The 18,970-nt window shown below is 52.9% G+C and overlaps 1 protein-coding gene across 6 annotated transcripts in view; it reads left to right on the top strand.

Annotated features, from left to right (window-relative positions):
• The first annotated feature begins 4,288 nt into the window (after positions 1 to 4,288).
• Positions 4,289 to 18,970, top strand: part of B3GAT1 (beta-1,3-glucuronyltransferase 1) — a 34,708-nt gene continuing 20,026 nt past the window's right edge. For 5 of the 6 annotated variants that reach the window (XM_010403908.4, XM_010403905.4, XM_010403906.4 and 2 more), the window contains exon 1: positions 4,289 to 5,018. The gene's annotated coding sequence lies outside the window, so the exon portion shown is untranslated. The remainder of the gene's footprint in view (positions 5,019 to 18,970) is intronic. The other variant, XM_010403907.4, reaches the window with a different exon arrangement.

Raw genomic sequence — 18,970 nt, forward strand, 5'->3', positions numbered from 1 at the left:
TAGCACCGTCTGCACCGTTCTGGTCTCTGAGCAATCTCTGCCTTGGATCCCAGCCAGGATAACGATCGGGGAAAGGCTGGAGCTGGACAAGAATCTGGGGGTTATGAAGCACTCCTGCCAGCTCCCAGCAGTGTGTTTAACCACTTCCTCTTGGATGTTCCCCTGAGTTCAGCTCACCTGCGGTGGGCCTTTAGCCCATGAAGAGTTTCTTCTGGGAGTTTAAAGGAGCACTGCTGTCCATGCAAAGCTCTCATCTCCCAGGCTCTGAGCTGATGCAGGCTCAGTCTCTCAGCAAGGCACAGAGGAAGGGGCTGAGGTGTCTTTACTGGAGGAAATCCGGGTGGAAAAATGCCAGGCTGGGGCTTAATTGAAGGGGAGAGCACCACCTGCTGATGCAGCACCACGGCTCCTCTGGTCTCCTCTGCCTCTGACCTGCTCCTAAACGTGTTGTGCACATGCTGTGGAGCATCCTGAGGGCTGCACCTGCAGATCAGGGAATACAAACATCCTCCATCCACTTCAAGAGCCTTGAAGGGGTGGGGAGCTCCTCCCTGCTGCCAGGGAAGAAAGTGTCTCCCTGTCTTCGAGGTGGGAAGGAAAACCTGTTGGTCTCTGGCCCTTGGTGAGTAACAGCCAGGACAGCAGGCACTTGAAGGATATTTTGGCCCAGTGTGCAAATGACAACCAAAGTAGGAGCAAGGATCTGTTCCGGAGAGTGGGATGGACTGGGGTGATTGAAGGGAGCACCATAAACAGTGGGTTGGGAGGTTTGGTTGGATGGAGGGTAACACAATTTGTTCATTTAGTGGGTATGAGCAGCCAAAGCCACTGTGGGAAGAAGGGGAATGGTGTGAGTTTGGCAAAGAGGCCAGACTTTGACATTTTTCTCCTCCATAGCCTCTCCTACAACCTCTGGTTCCTCTCACCTGCATGCCAAGGTGAGTGGGACCATCCAATGAGGTTGTCCCTGGCTGGGTCTGAGGAGCTCAGGCCTGGCATTTCAGCATCTGGCCCATCCCACTCCTCTCCCCGTTTCTGCAGGCAATCGCATCTCCAGCCTGGCACCACAAGGTGATGATAATCTGGAGCCCAGCCTGGAGCTGAGGAAACTCTCTGAGGGGAGGTAATTGCCGTGTTCAGGCAGGAAAATGAGGCAGTGCTGCTGGAGGTGTGAAGCTGTGGCGGGGGCAGCAGCAGAGGCTGACAGCCAGGGCAGACGGACACAGAGATCTCTCCAGCTGCTCCCAGCAGCCCAACACCGTGTCTGTGCAGGCTCTGCTGAAACATACCCTGCTATTTACTGAGGATTTGCCCTCGTGCTGTTCCCTTTGCCCCTCACAGCCTCGGCTAATGAGCTGGTTGCTCACCCTGAGAGAGGCACCGCTCCTGTTCGTGCCTGGCTGCAGCGCGGCTCTGAGCACGGATGCTCCTGGCACTGCCAGATGGCAAACACGGGGGAGAGGAGAAAAGGGAGCTGCAGCTCTGCTTCCTCACAGGAAAAAAGCCTGGTGGAAGCGTGTCTGCCCTGGCTCTGCTGCTGCCTGGCTGTGGAGTCAGGAAGGGTGAGATAGAGTGGGGTCAAGGAGTGATCCCTGGGGTGGCTGGGGCAGGCACAGGGTGTGGGGCTGGGAGCATCTCCTCTAGGTTTCCGTGTGCCTCCAGCCCTGTGGTAACAAACCTTACATAAACCTAGCCAGAAGCACGACATTAATATTTAAGAAAATGACATTTAAGTTATTGGATCTATGCTGTATTCTCCAGCGGAGCGTCTCTGTGCTTGCGTGTGCGCGCTCACGCTCCGGGCTTTGTTTTCCTTTTATAGTGGATTGTTGTGTGTATGTATTTTACTCGGGGTGTTTTGTGCTATAATAAGAAGGGGGAGGGAGCAGGGAAATGCTGCTCTGTTTATACACACTGCTGTCAACAGCGATCCTCTGTGAAGCTGCCTGGATCCAGCCAGGAGCACATTTCCCCCCTTTATCCCAGGATCCTGCGGGAGGACTGGCTGAGCCTCTCCTCCCATTCCCCTCTTGCTGGCCCTTCCCTGGAATTTGGCCCCGGGAGTGTGGCACACCCCCATCCAGCGTGCAGACAAGTGGATATGTGAAGGTTCAAAGGGACAACCTTGGGAAATGTCAGAGCAGTGTCTTTGCACGGTTGTTCTGCTGCTCTGATCACAAAAAGCAGCCCTGGGTGCGTCACGCTGTAATTTTCGTCCACGGGGATGAGCAATGCCTCTGTGTGTGTCTCTGTGTCCCTCCTGAGCTTCCTTGATACTTTTCCCAATGCTTTCCACCTTTGGGAGTCTTCAGAGACAGTGGTGCAGGGCTCAGCCTGAAATGTTACTGCTCACCCCTAATTTTTATAAATCTCAGGTGTAGCACATCTCCTTCCCCTCCCCCATGAAGTTTTATGTGTTTAGGTTTTGTGGCAGGAGCATTTTTATGTCTCTTCTCATTTTTTTTCCCCCCTGTCACACCCAGCCCTGAAATATTCAGTGAGTGTGCCCTTTTCTTATTCTGATATGGGCCTCGAGGGACAGATCCTTCCTCTCCATCTCCAGCATGCCATAACAGCGGGTAGCCTGGGACACGCTGGAAAAGCACTGGGTCTGAATCCACCCTTTTGATATAAGTGGACATTATGCATTTTTAATAGACATAGAGCTCAGTGAAACCCTTAGTATCAGCTGAGCTGGCACAAAATTCCCAGACAAGGAGTCTTTGGAGCTGATCTCTCCCTAGGTACCTTGCAGAAAATGAGACCAAGGACAAAAAAAGGCCACGTTCCCTTTGATTGCAGGAGCTGCCGTGTTTTGCAGAGGAGGTGGCTGAGCAGGAGCTACCTGGCTGTGCATGAAGGACTCTGGGCTGGCAGTCCTTGTTCATCCTGTTCTTCCGCAGAGTAGGTGCAGTTTGCAGGGAGAGGCTGTTTAAAACTCCTTCCTTCCAGCATCGCTGTGGACAGCGCTTCAGTGTGGCCTGGAGGCATCATCTCCCTGCTTTGTCCAGCACAGGCTCTGCCAGGCTCAGCAAAGCTCCTTTCCACCTGAGGCAGTGGTGTGGAGTCCTGCAGCTCGCTCCACTTTGGGAGGAAGGAATATGGGAGCTGCTGTCCCTGTGATGATGCAGCTGGGATTTGTCAGTGGGCCTCGATGGCTGATCATTTGTGGGCCGTGTTTGGATTTCCAAACTTCACAGCAGAAATCTCTGCATCCCCCGAAGATGCACAAGTTAAAACTGGGGTCTGAATGCTGCAGGTTCAAAACCAAAAAGTCCAGTGAAAATGGTGGGAAAAGATCACTGAGGTTTCTCCACACGATGGATCTCAGATTCCTGCCCACTGGAGCTTTCCCCTGTCACTGGAACGTTGTGTTTTTACTTTGTTCTTCCTTTTTTGGTAAAGCATAAGTAAATCTGTCTATACCTACAGGTTTCCATGGCACTGTAACCTTACAGAGAGGGAACAGCAGGGGAGTACCTGTGGATCTCTGCGCGTCCACTGTGGAACAGGAAGAGATGGTGGCACCTGGAGAGGACTGGTGTGGTTGGAAGCAGCTCAGGACAGGTGAAAGGTGCCTCACCCCCAAGCTCAGCTGTGACTTCAGGCTCAGGTTAAACTGCCCAGCTGTGCAGGTGGCATTTGGAGACACAGTCACTGTGGTGTTCAGCCAGCTGGGAGAAATCTGCTGCTGAGCATGAGTCAGCCCTGCTGGGTCAGCTACTAAAGGGGAGCATCAGGAGATAGGACCTTTGCTCTCCCTGCCCTGCCTCCTCCAAGTGGTCCCTAAGGAGGAAGGGAACATCCCTGTGCTCCTGTGCACGGACAGAGGGCACACAAGGGTGTGCCTGCTGGGCTGGGTACCGATGGCACAGCTTAGGGGCAGCTCTAGTCACATCCAGAGCCTCCTTCCCATGGGAAATCACGCTCCTGCTGCCCTTTGCCCGGTGCCAGGACCCTTGGTCAGCCCCCAGGATGGACATGGGGGTACCTGGGTGCTTGGGTGGGGATGGCTGGTGCTACAAGGAAAGGGAGTGGGATGAGGTGTAAGGAGTATTCCCCACTGCTCCCACAGGCCGGGTGGGCTCATCTGGGAGCCATCAGCCCGGGCATGGGCAGAGAGGAGCGGAGGCAAAGGCTGAAAGTGGAGCCGAGCTCTGCCTGCCGCCCCGGGGGCTGGAGGGGAGCCTCGCCTCGCACCCAGCGCAGGGTCCCGGCTCCCTCCGAGCGGGGCTGAGCCCCTCGCCGGCCAGAGCCTCGCCTCGCCCCCAGCCCTCCCCAGCCCCTCCCCAGCCCCACGCTCCCGCTGAGCCCGTGGCCGCGGACTCGCTGGGTGATGCCGCGGAGAGTGAGGAGAGCAGGAACCAATTCCTCAAGGGGCCATCTGGGAGCCTTCCCTGGCTTTTCCTCCTGTCGCAGGGAGAGGTGCCCCTGCCTGAGCGGGATAAATTGGTACAGACCATTAGCAGCGCAGGTCCTCCTCTGGCAGGGGGAGGCTGTCGGCGCTGCTCTGGATACAAAGCAGCCACGCTCTGGCTCCTTCCTCCTGCATCCCGCTGGCCTCCTCCTCCTCCTCCTCCTCCTCCTCCTCCTCCTCCCTGTTTGCTCGCCCCCTCCCTCCCTCTCTCCCTCTCTTTCTTTCCCCGAGCGCCACGCTGCAGAAGGCAGACCTGCGAGCCGGAGCTCCACGGAGGCAGAGCAGGAGCGAGGAGCTCCCCGAGGCTGTTTCTCTGCGAGTGAAACACGGGCAGGGACGCGATGAAGGAGCGTCGTGGTTGCTGCCTGGATTAAGACAGAAAACATTAAAAAAAACCCCAAACCCTCTCCACCACAAAGCCGGACGCAACAAACGAGGAAAAAAGGGAGGAGAGAAGGAGGCAGAGGTTGCTGAGGGAGCCCACTCGGATGGGCGAAGAGCCGCTTTGAATCGTGCCTCTGTTCCCAGGGATTAAAGCGTGAATGGGAGCAGCTTCCCGGCCACGATGGAGAGAGAAGGCGGCTCCGGCTGTGGGAATAAGGTAACTCTTTCCTCCTCTCGCAGGCGCTGCATGGCTGAGCCGAGCAGGACACAGATCCTTTATGCACAGGGTGTGTGGATGTGTGGATGCAGCGGGCAGGCAATGGGAGGAAGCAGGAGAGACTCCGAGCGATTTTTCCTACCCTTCCCAGCGTATTTAAAGGACGCAGAGCGCGTCCCGGGGGCTGCAGTGCTGGAGATTACTTTGCCCCCCCTCTTCCTGAGGACACCGAGGTGCTTTCCCTGGGGAACGCTGCCTGGGTTATGGGAGATACGCCCGTGTCTCGCCTCCAGGAGCTCCCAGCATCGCGCTCCCAGCCCTGCACCTGCCCAGGGCTCCCCTCGGGCTCTCGGGGACCCCAGCGGCCCTGCACCCCTCTGTGCATCCGTGCAGAATTAGGGGAGGGAGGTGAGAGGCGACCCGGAGTTGTTTTTCTCTTCCCTTGGTCATCCTCTGCTTTTTCTTCGCAACAGAAAGGGATGGGATTCAGGAGGAGGGGGAACTGAAATCCCTTTCATTCGTGCCAGCAGTGCTGAGAGCCAACTTTGAGGCTGCTTAAAGGGAAAAGCTTCCCAAGTGCTATCTTTTGGGGGAGCAGGAGATGGCTGAGCAAGGCTGTGCCATCTGAGGAGGGGTCTCTGTGTTGTGTTATGGAGTGGGTGTGTGTGGGAAGGGATGGAAAATAGTGATTGTGAGGGAGAAAGTCAGTGGTGATCAATGAAGCTGCCCGCAAACGATGTTTTCCTCTCCCTGCTGGGCCTCTGTCTGACTCAGTTCCTGGGTCTCTGACTGTGAAACTCTGAATTTCTCTCAGTCAGAGCAGAAAGCACAACTTCAAACAGTGGTGGGAGGTGTCTTAGCCCAGATGTTTGGGGAAGCACCGAGGAGAGCCCGATGCTTACAGCTGTGGAGCCCTACCCAGTTATTCCCAGCGAGCAGAGGTCTTGCCTGGCCATCCCTCACTATCTTGGGCAGGATCTTGCTGCTGCAACATCCATTTGCTCGGTGCTGTCTGCCACATCCCCCTCCTCCCTTTGCCTTCAGGGGCTTCTTGATGGCTCTTGGCATGGGGCTAGGAAGCATTTGCTTTGATTACTTAAATAATGAGGTGTCCCAGAAGTCCCCACCGGTGTGTGCACAGTGCAGGAAATCCTGAGCCCCAGAGTGCCATCAGACGCTGTAAGAGCCTGGATGAACATTTAGGGAGTTTGTGGCCCAAAGTGAGGGACTGGCAGAGACTCTGGAGTCTCTTGCACTGCTCTGCACACACTTGTCTGGATTGTTGGTGTCCCTGAACATCCACCTCAGTGAATGGGCTCACCAAGATTTGGCTGGAAGGTTACAGGGGCTGGGATTGCTTGGATCACCTGGCAGGGATGGGACTGAAAAGGTGTGGAAAGGAAAATGGAGGCACTGGGGGAAAGATGGGTAAAATATCTTCTTTCTGTGTGAAACACCCAACTCTGGTTTCTCTGCCAGCCTCCAGGCATTGAGGAATGTAGAAGATGTTCTGGTGAAGGAATTCAATAACTAGAAATAATATTTCTCCCAGGAGGGTTAATTCTGTGGTAGGGGCTTTGGAAATGACCAAAGCCAGCAGGACAGTGGGTGTTGCTATGATGGAAAGGCAGCTGATCAATAATTTTATTTTCCTGTTTGAATATTTATGGGTGTGGGGAAGGCAGAGGAAGAAACGTGCAGTCAGTGATGTTGGCTCTGAGCACATTCCCATTCCATGCAGCTGGATTACAAATCCCTCCCTGCACCCCTCCACAGGCATTCCTAGGGAAACTGTTGGGTTCTTCAGTGAGAATCCCAGCAATGCCCTGGCAGCCTCAGTGGGAGCTTGCAGGGTGCAGAACAGGGGACACAAGCCTCATGTTTTGATTCCAGAGGGTCTCCATAAGGGTCTCCCTCAGCGCAAGTATCCACAAGGAGGAGAGGGAGAGAGCTTTCCCACTTGGCTTCCCAAAGTTTCCTGCCCCATCGAGGTGGCTCAGAGTGGAGGGTGAACACCAAGTGCCCCAACCCTGGCAGGGGCTGTCCCCCTGTCCGTGTCACAGCTGACACAGTGCCACCAGGGCCAGCAACTCTGTGCCTTTGTCCTCATCAGGGCAGTGCCTCCAGAGCCCAGCCAAGCTCAGGGATGCTGGATTTGCTCTTCCCTGCCTGGAGCTGAAGTGTTGTCGTGCATCTTTCTGGTGTTTCTCTGCCTTTACGCACCTCCTGAGTGCCTCCAGAGTGCAGGGCTGGTTGGGTTTTACACCCTCAGCCCTGCTGCATCCTCAGCCCTGCTGCATCCTCCTGGCAACGCTCTGGGAGATCTGGCCTAAGCTCACCAAGAAAGCTTCCAGGACCCAAGTGTGAGCACACGCTCTCGCCTTGGCCAAAGCTGGCTGTTCCCTGTCAGAATGATGTTTTCTGAACCCAAAACAGGGCATCTGCCCCTTTAATCTCTTCCAGCCCCTCCTGTTGCCACACCAGGAGCCTTGGGAAATGACAAGAACTGTCTTGTAAGGGACACCAGGGCAAATACTGCATTTCATTTTTCAGACTTGTCTTTCGAGATGATTTGCTCTCTCTTACCCTTGTTCTATTTCTACTGGCTCAAAAAAAGTTGTGCAAAGAAGCAATTTTTAGTTCTCCAACCAAAACCCAGTGGGCAGATCTGAATCCAGAGGAGGACTGGATATGGTCCTTTCTTGCACCTCTGCGCATTTTCTCTGGCAGGGACAAGCAGTGCCAGAGGCTGCCTGGATTCCAGGACTGCTTTTCAGCAAGATCCCTGACTTCTGGGGATGCAGCAAGCCTTGGTCAGTATCTTCCTCTGTGGCCGTGCCCTCTGTAGCTTTCTCACCTTCCACTTTCCTGCAGGCCTTCATTTCATGCCCTGAAAAATTAGGTGGGCTGCAGCCGTGAGTTGTGCTTGGCTGGAGGAGCATTTGGTGTGACTTCAACCCACCCTGAGGCAAAGCTTCTGGAATCAAAGTCACTGGAAGCTGCCTCTGCAGCGGCTGTTCCGTGGGTCCTTTTTCTCTGTAATGTGTTGTCTTTTCATGTGGAAAAGACATGAGTGGAGATCCCAAATCAGTCACCTGCCCGGGTTTTGCTCCCATGGTGACAGAAGTGCCCTGTGCTGAGTGTGAGGGCTGAAGGGTGAGGACAGGCTCTCCCTTTTCCGCCTGCATCCCTGGCCATTTGTGTTTGGGTTAGCAAGTTGACACCAGGCTGGATTCACCTCCAGGAGCTGATGAGGGCTTTGCTGAGCGGAGATCACGGGGCGTGGCCCATAATTAATCTTCATCTCCTGCTGGAGACACGAGGACACCCCCAAGTGCTCTCAGTACCACGGTGTGTTAGTCACTATGGAACACATCCTCCTCCGCTTCCAGTGGGAACTCCACATCCCCAGGCAATGAGAGAGTGGGCAAAGCATTCACAGTGCTGGGGAGAAGCTCCTGCTCTCTCAGTGCTCTGTCCCAAAAATTTAGCCAGTTTAGCCTTCCTCCTACTCTCATCCCTCTCCCTCTGTGGGTGTGTTGGTTGCACCACTTCCCAAAGGACTGTGGTTGTTCACAGGCTCAGAAAGAGATTCCCGGGCAGTAAAACACCTTGGAGCACACTTCCACACCCATTTTTTCCATCCTGGAAGTGAATTCCTTCCCCCTGCACAGCGCTGTGCAGTTGTTCTCACTCTGTTCCTGCCCTGCCTGGGTACCACAGAGCCTTGAAGCAACTTCCCAGTTGCAGCGGTGCCTCAGAAATCCCTCCAGCTCTGCTCTCCCTGTGAGCCATGGGCAACACAACGTGATATGCCTGGCTGTGACAGCAGAATAAATAGGAAATGCTCGAGATCCCCCTCCTGCCTGGATCTGAGCTGTTTTCCTAAAGCCAGGACAAGAGCTAAGCTTCTGCATAGGGATTTTTGTGCTGTTCTTTAAGAGCAGCGGAGAGGGAATTGAAAGCTGTGGCTCAGAGGGAGAAGTCTGCTCACCCCCAAAAGGTGGGGAACCCTTTGCTTTAATGTTCTGAAAATTCGGGTGTCGGTTCAGGTAGGCCCAGCTGTCAAAAAAAATAGGAATTTGCAGGGTGCAGATCATCTGATCTAAAGGAATTCCCCTCAAATAGGCCAAATAAACTCTCCATGGTATTTGCAAAAAGAATAAAGACAGCAAGCTCTGCCGTGGGGACCTCCCTGCTCCTGTGGCCCAGCAGGAAGCAGGAGAATGAGACAAAATTCACTGTCTGACAGGAGAAAGGGCTGTGGGATTTGTCTCAGTTGCTTTGCTGGACATCATTCCTAAATGCCCTGCAGGTTTCTCTGCAGATTTCACACCTGAAAGGCAAAAAAAAAGGCTAATCCAGGAGAAATAGCTCAAGCCTGCCTCACCTTCCATTCAGCTGGAAAGAGCCCTGGAGCAGAAGGATGGATGCTGAGGCTCTGCTCTGGATTTCATGAATGGATGAATGTAGAGACACAAGAGGGGATTTTGAGGGGATTTGGAAGCCTGCTCCAGGATTTGTCTGGCACACAGAGCATTTAAAATACTTCCAGCATTATCATAATATAATGCCAGCGTGATTTGGGGCCCGCTCTGGCTCTCAGTGAATAAAAAGCATCACTCCTGTCGCCATCAGGGGGACAGGGATCTCCCTTTGGATAAGTTGGAGTTTGCAGAGTCCAGACTCTTGTCCTGGTGGCACCAAGCATGGGCTGAGATGCTCCTGTGTGCTGCTGTGAGGGAGTGGGGCTGCTTGAGTGTGTGTGGGTGCCAGTGTGACAGTGGGGTGGGTGCCTGGCTCACCTCGCCTTAGACCTGGCTATAAGATTCCACCCTGGAGTTCTGGCTGAACTCCTTGGATTTCACCCTTTGTGTTTTCCATCTGCTCAGCAGCTCCTACAGCTAAAGAAGAAACATGTCCCAATGAATTTCTCTTCCCAGAGGTGGCTCTGTGAGGGCCAGGACTGCTGTCACTGGGAAAAGTCCTTGGGGGAGTCCTGCTTTTTAGGGAATGAGCAAAGGCAAACTCTGGAGAGTGACACTGCTCTGGCCCCACAGGCTGGGTGATCTCCTACGGTTTTTCCATCTGAATCTGTGACACACATAGTAAACCTGGAACTGTGCTGGGACCAGCGCATCCAAGGGAGCTTTTTCCAGCATCAGCTCATGTCAGCCTCATCCATCCCTAAAATAAAAGCCACCCTACAGTCCTGTGGTAGGAATTAGTCCTGTGGAAGCACTTCCCCAAGGCCTTCAGCCCTTCCTTGCACAGCAGAAGTGCATCAGAGTGCTGCAGCATTTTGGGGTGCTCCAGTGCAGGATTTGGGGCCTTTTCTGTGTGTGTTTTGCTCGTTTTCAGAAGGGCAACCAGACACACACGGAGCCTGCATGTTCCATCCTGCTTCTCCTCTCCTGCCCAGGCCGTGTCATCAGCACGGGAGCAGTGCTCCTGGAAGGATTTTCTCCCTGTGTGGATGAGGGGCAATGCAGAGAGAAATCATTCATGGTGTTTCACCGGGTTCAGGAGCCATGGTCCAACCCAGAGCAGGGATTAACTGGATTGAGTCCTCACCACCACATCTGGATTCTGGCTGGATGGAAGGAGGGAAGCAGGAGCTGGTTTGTGGAGCTGGGAATGGATGGCTCCCTGGTCTGGGATTAAAGTCACTGTCCTGCTCTGGGCACCACATGGCTGCCCGTGCCCTCCTTGCCCTGCCAGCCCTCTGTCCATGTGGGAGCTGTAACTCCAGCCCAAGGGAAGGGTTGGAGTTTGTGGAGTGTGCAGGAGGTGAGGGACCCTGAGCCCTGGCCATTACCGAGGTACAAGAGGCAAATGATGAGGGAAAGGCTGGCAGGGCTGTTGCTCCTGTCCCTCACAGAGCAGATAAATCCCTTGGGAGGGATCCAAGCCAGGGCAGATCTGCTCTGCTCTCATTGAGTCCAGGCTGGGAACAGAGCAGGGATTTTGTCAGGCTGGGTGCAGTACCTGGAGCCTATTTTGGCTCATGAATAACTTGGTATTTCTCCTGAATAATAGATGCACGTGATGGTTGCTGAGAGGCAGAGCCTCGAGGGGGCTGGGTGTCTGAAGGAGGGAGAGAGGGAGACTCAGGGAGTGAGGCAGTCCTGGGCTGAACTGGGAGCTGGCTGGCGGCTGGAAAACTGGCAGAGGTGATGTTTGGATGTAAACACGTGTGACTGGGGCACAGAGGGGGCCTGGCTGGTCTTGTTGTGTCTCCTACAGTCAGTAGGAGTATACAAGTATATATTTACATTAAAATGTATTATATATTAGTGCAATACAGCACTGCCCAGCTCGGGCTCTGGGGCTGGGGAAGGTGAATATTTGTAATGATGCCATTTCTCTGCCTCCAAGAGGGGCTTCCACATGGCTGTGTCCATGGCAGGAGAACCACATTTAAATCACAGGTGCTGTGATTAAATCCCAGCACAGTTTATGCTGTGGGTCAGCAACCCAGGATGTGCCTGCCAGGGCAGGTTTGGGACGGCGCAGAGGCTGGACCTGAGAGCTGTGGGGATTTTTGGGAGGCACTGGCTGTGCTCAGATGAGCAGGATGCTTTGAGAGGCAGCCTCTCTCTTCCTTGACAGACAGCCTTCACCTGACTTTCTAGTGGCACGTTCTGCTTCTAATTTGGGAGAGAAAGAAGGATAATCTGGCACAAGCCTGCCACCCTTGAAAGGCTGCCAGCCAGTTTATGGCACTCTCTGTCTGCCTGCTCCCTACAGCCCTGGAGAGGCAGGAATATTCCCTCCTGCCATCCCCAGTTCCCGTGGAGGCTGCAGGGATGCAGAGCTCCAGGAGAGGCTGCTCTGGCCGTGTGATGTGGGCTTGTAGGGACAGCCAAGGGTTTATTCAGATGGACTGTGATCCACTTGGAGGAACAGCAGCTGGTTATGGAGATTAGAGCCGCAGAAGTCACTGCTGATGAATAATTCTTCCACTGTCTTTCTTATAATAGAGGCACGCTCACCAGGCATGACTAGGACATATTCATCTTCCCAGGGTGTGCAGCTCCTGGAATGACCTTCTGCAAGGCTTTGGAAATGTTTGCTTCTGTTTATCAGGCCAAGGAGCATCATTCCTGGCATGATTTTTAGTGGGGAAAGAAATGACAAGTGCTAAAATGAGGAGTATGAAAAAGATGAGTTGGAATCTGCGTGGTAAAGGACAACTCTGTCTGAGGCTGTGAGGCAGCATCGTGAGAGCTCAGCTCACTCTTGGGTGGCTCATTTGAAGCCTCATCTCCCTTGGAGTTAGTTACTCTAAGTTATTAGTTCCTTTAGCTCTGAAATTCTCCCAAGTGCAAGCAGCCAGAGTTCAGAGAGGAGCACTGAGAAGGGGCCTGGCGGGCACAGCTGAATAAAACCACTCTGAGATGAATCCCCTGGCAGCACGGGGGATCTGGCTGCATCCTGGAGGTGTAGATTCTGTCTCTGCCTCCAGCCTGGCAGGCTGGCCTCAGGAAAGAGGAAGAACGGTGATAAAAGGTGCCTTTTTATAAATGAAGCCCAAAGGAGGGGAGGAGGGGGAGCTGCCAATTTCTGCCCTTTGTGGAGGAGTAACTGGCCGTGGCATTGAGAGGATGCAGGAATTGTTGTCAGGTGCTGGGCTCAGGGAAACGTTGCACATCATAAATCTGTTGCTGCTGAACGTTTGTGGGGTTTTGCGCTAGCAGGACACTGTGGAAGGGGAGCAGGGGGACCTGAGCTCTGTCCCTGCCACTGTTTCCACATTTTTTGGGAAATCTGTCAGCTGTGAAGCCGCTGGTGGCAGAGGATTTGCTGCAATCCTCTGAAGCCATCGCCCCACACATGCACCTCCTTCCTTCTCCCGTTTGTCTTTTGCTAGTGCTGCCTGCGCTACCCCTGCCCTGCCTGGCAGCTCTTTCTCTCTCGTTCCAGGAGGCTCTAAAGGCAAGAGGATGCTCAGGTTCATAACTCACCTGGGAGCCTGAGTTATCCTGGTACAGACCAGAGTGGGAGCTCTGCAGTGCTGGCACCCCAGGCTGGGGACAGGGCCTGTGGAGTAGGGAAGAATCCACATTTGGGATGGGATCAGCACGTGCCCCTCTCTGCTGCTCATGCTGTGGGGCACTTGCAGCTTGTAAAGCTTGGGATACTTCCCAAAGGTATGCTACACTGGGTGGATATGGGAAAACTGAGGATCAGGGAGTCCAGGGGAACCTGTTCCAAAGGGAGCCTGCATTGGAGGCAGAGGGAAGAGATGTCTTCACTCCGCACTGAGAACCAGCACACTCAGAGAGACTGAGACAGAAAATCCTCTTTTTGTCAACATGGCGGTGGCTGGGAGGACCAGGAGGGTCCAGATGTCCTCACTGATGTGCCACATCCCCATTTCCATGGCCTGCACTTGGCATTTCCCAGGAGGCCCCAGTCCCTCGAGCCACAGAGCAGCCCCATGCAGCACCTTCAGAGCGCAGGCAGCTCTGGTTCCTCCCTCTCTGTCTCAAGCATCATTTCTGCTCTGGCTCATTATCAACTGAGTCAATGAGTTTAGTAACTCATGTTTTTAAAGATTAGTCATCTGTAGGAATGACATTTGAAAGACTGACAGTTCCAATCAAATCACAAGGGCCGCTCTTGTGCTTGAAGATAGTTGTTTAATTAAAAAAAAAGGTAAAATCAACCTGACTAATCAAGTGTGGTACCTTGAGATGCAGCTGAGGAAAGTACAGATGTGGTCCTAAGAAGGAGGAAGCTGCCAGGCTGGCAGGGTGTGGGTTGGGCAGGCCTGAAGGGAGTGTTGGTGGGGCTGTGCTGCAGCTCTGTGGATGTTCCCTAACCCTGCTGCCTCCTTGGGCAGGGCACGGCCTGATCTCTGCCAGGCAAGGTTGGTGACAGCCGTAATAATAATGCTGCAATTTGCCTGGTTGATTTGAGATGTGCCATAATTACTGCGTGATTACAATATTCTTAGAGCAGCCCTTACAAACCCCTCCAGTTCCTCAGAGCTCCCCAAGGGCTTGTCTGGCACCTCACCTTGCACCTAAAAGCCTGCAGGGGAGTCTGGGTGTCCCTCAGGCACGTCTGCAGCTCTGGCTGTGTCACACGAGGGGTGTGTGCCCTCAGCCACCCGTAGATCAGGGTTCCCTGCTGCTGCGGCACTCTCTGCACCACAGGGAGTGTTTGGTGGCAGGATGGTGCTTGGCCAAGCAGGACAAGCTTTTCCAAGGGCTGAGGATGCTCCTGAGAAGGGCAGGGGCTGGGGAGGGAGCAGGGGGCAGCACCCATAAGTGCTTTTCTTCCTGTGACAACCTTGTGCTCACTGAGTTATGAGCTGTGGAACTGTCAGCTTCACTCTGTCTCCAGCTTCTGCTTGGCTCCTCCATTTCTCCTTCAGAAGATCTGGATGGGCTTGGACCTTGAGAGATTCTAAAATTAAGAGAAATTACCTTTTCCAGGCCATGGGGTTGGTGAGAGCTGGGGTCTGCCAGCACCCCAGGTGTCGGTGTGTGTCCCATCGCTGTGTTCAGCCTCTGAGCTCCTCGAGCCTTGTGATCCTGGCCAAAAGTGGGCAGCTATTTCCACCTCATCTCCAGAGCAGGCTGAGGTGAGGTGAGCCAGAATAACTCAGCCACAGGGAAGCCAGAGTCAGAACCAGGCTGGAGTTGGAAGCAGGACAAACTTGTACATTTATCCTGTGCCTTTCCCTCTGAGAGCCAAATCCCATTTCCTCGGGCAATGCTGGCATAGCTCCGGGTTTATTGGATTGGCACGTGGGGTTTTATGCTGCTAGAAGAGAAGGAATGGCTCCCTGCCAAATGCCTCTCAAATGGAAGATGGGCCAGGTTATCCTGACACGTCAAAGGTTCCCAGGCAGGCAGAAGCCTTCGTGTTCCCTGGGGAGGGAGTTGCGGAGGGAAGGAGGATGAGAGCACCACGGGAAGCCCCGAGTGCTCCTCTGAGCAGGCCCAGCAGGGTCAGAATTCCTGCAGGGACCAGAAATCCAATGGAAACAATTGAAAAATGACCTTCCTGCTTCCAAGCAGCGTGTGCAGGTCCGTGGCTGCACTAATGGACTGCGGGGCTGCGAGCACCGATTGATTGCGGTGCAAGCTGCTGAATTATAGTTGGGCATCTGCTTAATCATCCCAAATTCCCCCCCGCACTTCCCTTTCCACGCTATGGCATCAAAGAATCAATGTTAATTCCTCAGTCCCATTAGTGACTCCTGCAGAGGTCACAGGCTGTCGGGCTCTGTGCCCTGTTTGGGCACCCTGCACTGAGAGGCATCAGGATTTGAGCCCCATCCCTTTAAAGGAGCCGTCCAATGGGGATGGCAGCTGGGAATTTTCTCTCTAGTGGTTTGTGGGTGGTTTCTTGACCAGTGGCACTCTGAGTGCCACGCTGAGCTTTGCTAGGCCTGTCCTGAAAGGCCACAGGAATGAAAACCTGCAGGAAATACTCCTGTGACTGGCACTGCTGTGCCATAAATCTGCTCCTGCAGTGCTGGGGTGTGCTGCGGTGTTGCTGGGACAGAAGAGAGCAAGGACTCTGGCTCAGGGTGCAGCAGTTCACCTGGGAGCCCCGGCAGCTCCTCTGCAGTGAAAAGGTGGTTTGGAATAAGGCAGAAATTTAAACGTGAATTTACAGCCCAGACACTCCTCGGTTGAAATTCCCTCAGTGGCTGCTCTGAGTGCTTCTGAAATACAAAGCAGCTCCTTCCAGGCTCCCCCAGCTCGTGAGCAGCACGTGTTGGGAGGAGCAGGGAGGAGATGCGGGTGGGAATTCACAGCATTGCCTGCAGCACTCTGCCTCCCCCAGGCAGGAACAGCCTCCCTGTGCTCCCAGGGCAAGGAGCGCTCCTGGCTGCCTGTCTGGAGCATCTCCTCGCCTGGACATTGCACAGAGTCCAGTAGCTCCAAAGCAATTTCCACTTCAACTCTGTCTTCAGGGACTTGTGCCTACAGCAGCTGCTGTTTCCAAAAGTGATGGAGAATTTGGACGCCTTCATGTTTTTTTTCCCCCCAGCCTTCAAAAAAACCCACCTTTAAGATATTGATGTTTGCTATTGAAAAGAGAATAATCGTGTTTTTAAAAACTAAATCCCTTTTTAAGGTGTTTAGAGAGCCCAGTGGTGGCTTTGTGCAGTGGGAGAGGGCAAACTTGCTCACAGCTCTGCGAGCTTCTTTTTCCCCTTTTCTTTTATACATTAGAATCAGGTTATTAATAACTCATTTTAAATAGAGCAGGATTTCTTTTCTTCCAGGGGTAGGGAAGAACTCTTTAATTAAAAATGACTGCTGGTGGCTGTGGGTCTGCTGAGCTGCTCCCAGGTGATGCCAAAGGTGTGTGCCCTGCCCTGCTGTGCCCCCCTGGCACTGGCTGTGGGAGGAAAGCAGTCTCATCTCCAGGTCTGGAACTGAGAACATTGGGAGATAAAATGAGGCTCTGTGGCTTGCTGGGCACAGCTCTTCCCGTTTGAAGTTTGATTTGTGAACTTGCCAGCGTAAGGGGAGGCAGCTCCCAGAGTGTCCCACCAGCCCAGGGCTCCAGATGCACCCACACAATCCTTCACCATTAAATCAGACAGAGTTTAAAAGCCTCTCAGCCATCACCAGCAGAAGCTGTGGAGTGGTGCAGGTGATGAAATCTTTGCTCCAGCATCAGTGAGCACCACAGTCTGTCTCCGTTTATCCTTCTGTCGTGTTGTACTGGTTTGGCTTGTTAGGCTTCCTTGGCTAGAGGGAGAAAGAAATGTCCAGAGGAAGCCTTGACACATTTGGCTCAACGGTTCACCCTTGCTCATCCTGGAGAAATGCAGTTTTCTGGCCTGCAGGTTGGAAAGGTGAGGCTTTTCCTCTGGAAAAGTGAGGTTTAGGTCATTCTGACCTGCCACCTCTTCCCATGAGGTGTCACGTGGTAGCACATGTCTTCAAACCCCTTGGACAAGCATATGCAAAGCCTATTATGAAGCTGTGGAATTTAGCCCAATCACGTTGGAATTGGGTCATCCTTTGTTAATGTCACTTTTTCAGATCCACGGGAGTCAGCGGTGCACAAAATATTCAGTGCAATGCAGACCACAGAGGTGGAAATAGAGAGCCTGGGAATATGTCTGATGCTGACAGTGCTGATGTGGTCTGAGCTGAGCAGAGGGGACAGCTCAAGGTGTCTTGTGTCACCAGATGAGGAGACTTGATGCAGAAACCCTTAAATGAGCTAATTGTTGGAGCACTTTCCCAGCATTCACCCACAAGGAACCGTAAGGAAAATCCACCAACTTTTCCCAAAGAAAAACAACTCCCAGTTGCCTCTCTGGTTTGGAAGTGGGCTGTAAGTCAAACAGCTTTTCATCTCGGAGGAGATGCTTTTTAAAAGCCATGTGCGAAGTGCAGCCGTTTATCAAGGAGGATTGGATGCTGGAGAGGCTTTCTCCTCCCAGACCTGAGTCAAGCCACAGCTTTCCTGGCTGGAGAGAGCGCTGCCAATCCTGGCAGAGCAGAGCATCCTTTGGAAGCAGAAAGGGCCCCAATAACTGATGGCATTCCCTGGTGAGGCTCTCCCGGCATCCAGGACCCGCAGCAGCCTCTCCACTGCTGGTGCCAAGTGTGTGACACGTTTTTTGCTTAGCACAAGGAGATTGCAAAGCCCGGGTTCAGCCCTTTCCAAAATCACTTAATAAAAGGATTCCTGCCTTTTCCAGCTTTGGAAAAGATCCCTTTGGAGCAACAAGGAAAGGAAGTGCAGTGCCTGTAGCTAGAGAGAAATCTAAACAGCATTTGGGCACTGTGGTGATGACTGCAGTGTGAGAACCTGTACAGGAAAATGAACACGTTTAGGACAATGAATCCAATCTTTCAAAGCTTTCCCAGGAGATTTGCCTTGCTGTTGGAAGCAGTGGAATCTTGGGACTGTGTCACAGCATAAGAGCAGTGCCACCACACCTCCTGTCCTGATTGTACCATGGAGGGGGGATTAATCTGGAGAAGAGAAAGTTTCTGATGCTTGTTAAAATTTGGCTGAAGCTCTGAAACTCAAGGGTTTATACGTTTTCCAAACTGGTGGGTGGTTCATTCTAATTCTGGATATGCAGTTTATTCACATACACAACTAATCCTTTTTCGAATCCTGTTAGGTTCTTGTTCTTCTCAGTATCCTGTGGCAGTAAGTTCCAGCAGCTAATTGTGCTTGTGTTGAGCTCCCTTGATCCACTTTACTCATGCTTGCTTTAAAATTTAAGTGTTGTTCTGAGAAGCTTGGTTAATATTTTTTTTTTCCTGGGAGATAAGCCGTGTTCTTGATCCCATTTGTGGCAACAGGGCTCAGGCTGGAAGGAAGAAGAGTGGGTCAGGTTTTGCCTCAGCAGTTGCAAGGTCAGGGAAATTTTGTGCCTTAATTTCTCTGGCAGTTGGAAAACACAAGGAATGGCTCTGTAGCCAAGGCAAGTGCAGTGACTGTGGTTTGTAGGTGAAGCTGGAGAAAATATTGAGTGATAAAAACAGCCTCCTGAAACTGAGCTTCCTTAACCAGACTTTCCCAGTATTCCTGAATTTCTGAAATTAAAAATAAATAAATAAATAAAAAGAAGAATACATTATTTCTGTATTTCTGGCCACAGGAATTATTTTAATTTTTAAAAGAAGGCAACAAATGCTGGGTGAAGAGATGATGCAAACCCTCACCCTCCACCGCAGCATTGGCTCCACAGTTTGGATTCCCACGGATGAATCCGGGTCTCCTGTAGCTGGAAGAATTCTTCTGGAGATCTGGAACATTTCTGATCATTCTCCCTCCCTTTGCTGACCTGCAGCCCAAGGTTTGTGCTGCACAGATCAGCTCAGGGGTGGCCATTCCCCCTCGCAGATCTCTGGGAGGTCTGGCCTGAAAATCCTCTGTCCTTTTGTCCCCTGGACCAGGAGAATCTGAGCTTGAAAACACCACCCCTGATTAAATCCTCCAAGAAG

Source organism: Corvus cornix, chromosome 24 (assembly GCF_000738735.6).
Source record: "Corvus cornix cornix isolate S_Up_H32 chromosome 24, ASM73873v5, whole genome shotgun sequence".
Taxonomy (NCBI): Eukaryota; Metazoa; Chordata; class Aves; order Passeriformes; family Corvidae; genus Corvus; species Corvus cornix.